Source organism: Limulus polyphemus, unplaced genomic scaffold (genome assembly GCF_000517525.1).
Source record: "Limulus polyphemus unplaced genomic scaffold, Limulus_polyphemus-2.1.2 Scaffold452, whole genome shotgun sequence".
Taxonomy (NCBI): Eukaryota; Metazoa; Arthropoda; class Merostomata; order Xiphosura; family Limulidae; genus Limulus; species Limulus polyphemus.
The window spans coordinates 308,609-314,901 of NW_013666062.1; the positions used below are offsets into that span (position 1 = coordinate 308,609).

The 6,293-nt window shown below is 34.6% G+C and overlaps 1 protein-coding gene across 1 annotated transcript in view; it reads left to right on the plus strand.

The window, feature by feature from the left end:
• The first annotated feature begins 1,256 nt into the window (after nucleotides 1–1,256).
• The window catches only part of LOC106458366 (GTP-binding protein Di-Ras2-like), a 56,659-nt gene continuing 51,622 nt past the window's right edge, over nucleotides 1,257–6,293 (plus strand). The window contains exon 1 of the mRNA XM_013917875.2: nucleotides 1,257–1,484. The gene's annotated coding sequence lies outside the window, so the exon portion shown is untranslated. The remainder of the gene's footprint in view (nucleotides 1,485–6,293) is intronic.

Genomic DNA, 6,293 nt, shown 5'->3' on the forward strand with positions numbered 1-6,293 from the left:
AGTTAACTCTGCTTCGGACTATTCGAAATTCTAATACGTAACATTAGTAGTTAAATTAAAGCCGATATATAGTCAGTTTATGATATTTGCCAACAAGATTGATAAACATTTTTCTTTTTTAACACAAATACGTTTTAATATACACACAACAATAACAGTTCTTACAAATAGTAATTACAAACAATGATTTATAAACAAAAGTTTCACAAACTTACAAGCAATATAAAGTCTTCTTTGTAGTCTGGAACTTCTTCAATATCTTATGGAGGGTTCACGATGAGCGAGTTAATTACGAGTTGATGTAGATATAATTCACTTAACAGGGAAGCTAGCTAGCTTTGTCCTTCGTTATTCACCAGCCACACACTCAGTTTTCCAAGATAAAGTTATATAATGTTTTTGTAAAAATACTTATGTCTGATGAGAATCCACTAAAGTTAAATGATTTATAATGTTCGAACTTTGTAAAGGTTCCTGGTCAGATATCTTATGTTTTCCGATTGATAAGCGTAATAACAATCACAGTTATAGCTTCCGAAGTTTATAGCACACTGACTATAGCAAACTAATAAAAGATACTTTATTTTGGCGCGTCGCGTTGGTTACATTTATAGGCGTCTTTATTTTTCAGCTCATCTTCCAAACAAGCAAACATTGCTTTATTTACATGTTGTTGTTTTTTCTATCAAGACTTGAAAACAAAATAACAAAAAAAAAATAATAAATTTCGTTTTGATGTACAACATTTCAACATAACTCTGAAATAAGTAAGAACCTGAAACCCCCCTGTATGCAAACGTTACATAATTAATTACCAGCCCCATTCATCAACCAGTAGTTCTACATTATTCCGATGCACCGACCAATAATGATGGTTGACTTCTATAATTAGTTTGCGCTTAACTTTAACCACAAGTTCGTGAAGAGCTATGAAAGTTGGTCAATTTACGAACCTGCATCTTAAGGACAAAAACAAAACAACAACAAACAAAATAGGCTCTATATTTCCACACAGTTTAGTGGTGTTCACATAAGTGTGGTATATAAACCACAGTACATTCTAAGCAGAAGCCATGACTGCATTTTCTGTTCTAATATATTCAGAAAATGTCTCGGCTACGCTGTTAGGGAAGGTGACTTTATTATATAAAGCTGCCTAAACTTCTGCGTTTGCGCATAAGACATCGCATGATCTATCCAAAAGGCTGCAACTAACCTAAAGCGTTTTACTTTCAGCCTTGATTGAGAACAAAGCACAGGCAGCACTCTCAGTAGTCATCTTCAACTCTAGTTCTCGCTGAGCCCACTAGAAATCTGGCAACTTTCCAACACAGCTAAATTCAAGTTCGACACGAAGATACTGTAGAAGAGCTGGTCACCAATCTTGAGATTTGCACGCATTCAGGTTGCACTCCGTTCAAAAGCAAGATTTCTATTCAAGAAGGTTCCGCCTCCTGTTTAACATAATCTAATAATGAATATTGGTAAGTTAATATTACTAGTTAGCGTCTTGACCCCGAATAAGGTGTGACTCCTTAATAAGATGTACATCCATCTAACTGCTAACAAAATAACCGAAATTCATTCCCAATTGTAGCAGTGAGAAAGGTTTGTCATTTAAACTAAGTTTTATTTTATCACATAAATGTATTAATTTTAAAAATGTTTAGATTATTACATCTCAAATCCGATATGGAGATGAAGTTGTTATTTTTATCGTAAGAAGTAATTTTACTTCTTAAAACCCCATCACCGAATCTGCTCTCCCTTTCAGTCGTGGGGGCGTTGTAATGTGACTGTCAATCCCACTATTTATTGGTTAAAGAGTAGCCCAAAAGTTGGCGGTGGGTGGTGATGACTAGCTGCCTTCCCTCTAGTCTTTCACTGCTAAATTTGGGCTACACGAGGGCTATATGCGCTAGCCGTCCCTAATTTAGCAGTGTAAGACTAGAGGGAAGGTAGCTAGTCATCACCACCCACTGCCAACTCTTGGGTTACTCTTTAACCAACGAATAATGGGATTGACCGTCACATTATAACACCCCCACGGCTGAAAGGGCGAGCATGTTTGGTGTGACGGGGATTCGAACCCGCGACCCGCAGATTGCGAATCGAGCGTCCTAACTACCTCACCATGCCGGGTCATTTATTTGGGAACTTGTGTTTCGACAACCATGATGACTCTCTTTTCTTACAACTTCACTGGGATAGTGTATACAAATGAGCAAGTGCTAATCAGAACAGACTCCGGTGGGTCAACGATAGGTCTACTGACTTACAATGTTATAAATCCGGGATTCGATTCTCTGTGGTGGACAGAGCGCAGATAGCCCATTGTGTAGCTTTGCGCTGATACAACTACAGGACAGATTTAAAACGAATATCAACAATGTTAGCTATTTGAAGCCTCGGTGCATTACATTGTATGACTATTGTGTTTTACTCAAAAGTGGCATATGGAAAACAATAGAAAGCTTGCAACAATAAAAATATGCTTAGAAAATAAAATAATAAAATTTTGCTTGTCATAATGTCTGAAATAAGGTATTGAACATCTCTAAAGGACTAGATTAAGATTGTAGAGTTTAATAATGTAATAAGCCTAATGTTAATATTTTGGGACAAGAATAATAGTAACCATTCTTCGCCATCTGGTAAGAGGCATTCATACCATAACAACAACAACAACAAAAAAAGATATAAATATATAGTCGTTTGTTTGTGTAACCTTACATCGCAATAAGACTGATAATCACATTGCATGCGGCTTGATGAGCTTTGGCATTGAGCAAAAGGCCTCGTCGGCAGCGGCGTACGACACACAAAGTATATGGTCGAGATGCTGTTATGTTTTTCTGACTGGAAACCTGTAGATAAATGTAGAAATGTTTGTGAAAAATTATTATGAACCTTAATGTGATTTAATATTACACAAACCATAGCTCGTGTTTTGTTGGCATAAAGCGTTATATGCCACAATAGAATTATAATATTCGAAATATCCAAAACACCATGACAAGAAAGAAGGATTTGTATCCTATTACCATCCTCTTGCCAGTCGTCTCAGTGTGGTTATTGAAACATCTCTTCAACAACAGCGGGATTCACTATTGTCTTTGTGATTCATGAATTTTATATTTATATTAAAATATTGGAAACATAATGCCATTTTTAAAATGGACAAACGGACTATAATATCAATAAATTTCGAAATTGTAGGGGCAAATAAAGAGAACAATATGTTATCAAGACTGGCGTCAGTCAGTTAACATTCAATGTTAACAAACTGTTGCTCCATATAGTTGGAACAGCAATTTACAGTCGAGCTCTTCCTAATTCAGACTAGTAGTCCTAATAAACAAGAGAACGAAATCAAACCGAAGTAATGTCTAGAAAACTGAGTCAGGAGCGTCTAAAAAAACAAAAAATAAAAAACTATGAGAACAAATCTAGTTTTATCACAAAAATGTCCATTATTACCGAGTTCTTCATGAATGTGAAGTCTACGATAATCTAAGAAGGAAACACTAATGTTTGTGTGTTTTGTAAGAAACTTGTACTCTTCATGCGTATAACTTTTCTCTGACGAATCGTGATCTACAGATTCAGTAGTTTATGTTATTTTACCGTATTTTTTCTGTAATGTTACTTTAATTAGTAGTTTTATTTAGAATGTTTAATATACTTATTTTTATTGATTATGATTTTTATTATTGTACATTTTATTATAAGGATTATTTGCGTTGTTAACTCAGTATACAGATTTATGAATAACCCAAATCTTCTAACTTGACCGAACCTTACGTTATTGGGATTATGGCCGAAGATATCGCTAACAAGTAAAAATGTAAGTACAGAATATTAAATTAGCTATGTTCATTACTGGGTTGATTTTTAGTTCCAAATCACTGTGGGTAGCTTGCTTTGGTCATAAGTAAATTAAAATAGTAATTATGATATTTGATTATTGTTTTTCCATTTTTATATGCTGGCATATGCTAAACTGTATTTGCTAATGTTAAAATTTTAACATCTATTAAAGCCTTAGATCACATTGTAGCTGTCATAATTGACTGTAATATTTAATTTTATTTCATAAAGAGTAAGTATTAACATGCTTTCCTCTTTAGTTGAAATAATAACAATATTCCTTTTATACTTTTATGATTGTTTGTAATTAAGCACAAAGCTATACAATGGGCTATCTGTGCTCTGCCCACAACGGGTATCGAAACCTGGATTCTAGCGTTTTAAGTCCGCAGACATACAGCTGTGCCACTAGGGGGCATACACATATGAAGAATAAATTTAAACATCTTGTCCAAAGTTCTTAATAATATTTCTTAAGCCTCAAAAACAGAGATTTGATAATTAAATGAAAAATTGAAGAGACAGAGAATTTGTAGTTAAGCATAAAGCTACGCAACGGGCTATCTGTGCTCTGCCGACCACGGGTATCGAAACCCGGTTTCTATCGTTGTAAGACCGCAGACATACCGCTGTGCCACTGGAGGGTAAGACAGAGAGAGAACCTTTGTAAAAGATTCCTCTTCTCCTTTACTAATAAACCTCTTTAAGGTAAATAACGCTCTCACATGAAGGGCTATGCTGTATAAATCGTGAATATTTCGAAGTAATTTTATCACTTCAAGAGGGAGATACAAATAGCAAGGGTAATTTATTAATACATTGTAAAAGTATATATATTATAACAACTTAGCTACAACCAGAGGGTGCTATCAAAGAATAATTTATCGTGTGAATTTTGTTTTTAATTAACATACCGAGACTTTCAGGTTTAGTGAATGGAAGCAAACTAGGCTAACATTGAAAATACTAATAAACCACAATAATAAGGAAGAGAGAGGTCGTCAACATTCAGAAAGTGTCATTAATCAACGAATAAATCCATTTTAATGGTTCACAGGTGATATTGGCTAGTGTGCTTGGACTGTGGGCTTACTTCACACCCCTTTGCTGCAAAAATGCGCTCCGCACTTTCGGCCCAATCAAATATCACTAATCGATAATAAAGAAAGTAGCTCAAGAGTTGTTTTATTTGTTCAAAATTAGGGACGGCTCTGCACAAATGGCCCTTGTGCGTCATTGCGCGAATGTTCTGAACACAAAAACAATCGGTGATAATACAAATACACAAATGGATTACATACTGTTGATCACTTTTTTGTGTGTCAAGAGCTTAGAAGCAGGAATCCGATGAGCAAAAAACAAACAAACTGTAACAGTTATTATCAGAATTATAAAAATTCATTGTTTTAATCCATTTATTATACCAGAACAGAATATTCTAAATCCATTTAAATCAACTAATAATATAACATAGTAGATGCCATGAGCATGAATATCTAAATTCATCAGAACCCCTGTTTCTTGCTACTAGATGATTTAAGGGCATCGGAAGTTGTGTATATTACATGATACATTTCATAAAAAGTAATTTTTCGAAACCATAGCCTCTAGAGATAGGAAATACAATTTATGTCAATACTGTTTATATTTTTTGTGTCGAGAGCCTAGAAGTAAGAATCTGAGCTAAAGACTGTGATGCATCTTAATATGAAAACACTTTGATGTTTTTTTTCATGTATTATACTTTAACATTTAATTTTGATGATCTTTTATACCTAAATGGCTTAGTGCAATTGTTTTGACAAACACATTTTCACGCTTCACCCTTGCGTCTATATCTTATTGAAGAAAGTCCCTAAAGGCGATAAGTCAATGGATTTAGTGTGAAAAACCTCTTATCAAAGTATGCTTATACGGTCTCTGGGAATAGAAATAACGGGCGTACCAAATACAAGGTTCTTATACGGTCTCTGGGAATAGAAATAACGGGCGTACCAAATATGACCCTTTAGTTACTAAGCAAGGGGTTAAAGTCATATAAAGCCTTATTGGGTAACATTCTGTGTAATCGACTTGGGTGAGGCGATGAGAGTTGATATTGTTTCAAACTGTAATTTCAGTTGATCATAGATTTTGTTACGTAATGTGAGGTTGTATGTTTTCGTATTACAACACAACAGTCCAAGAGATGATGAACACTCGAGTGCTCATTTAAAGAAAAGGGAAAAATTAATATTTTCAAACTCTCTTTTCGATTATGGTGTTGTCACGTCTCTGGTCGTTTGTTAATTTCCGGTATAAATTCTACCCGAGAAACTTTAGCGATACAAGTCCTTTCTTAACTAAAACTAGTTTATTATTTCTCGATACAACTTCATAATACACAGAATTTCCACAGTCGCTTCAACTTCAACACACGCTTT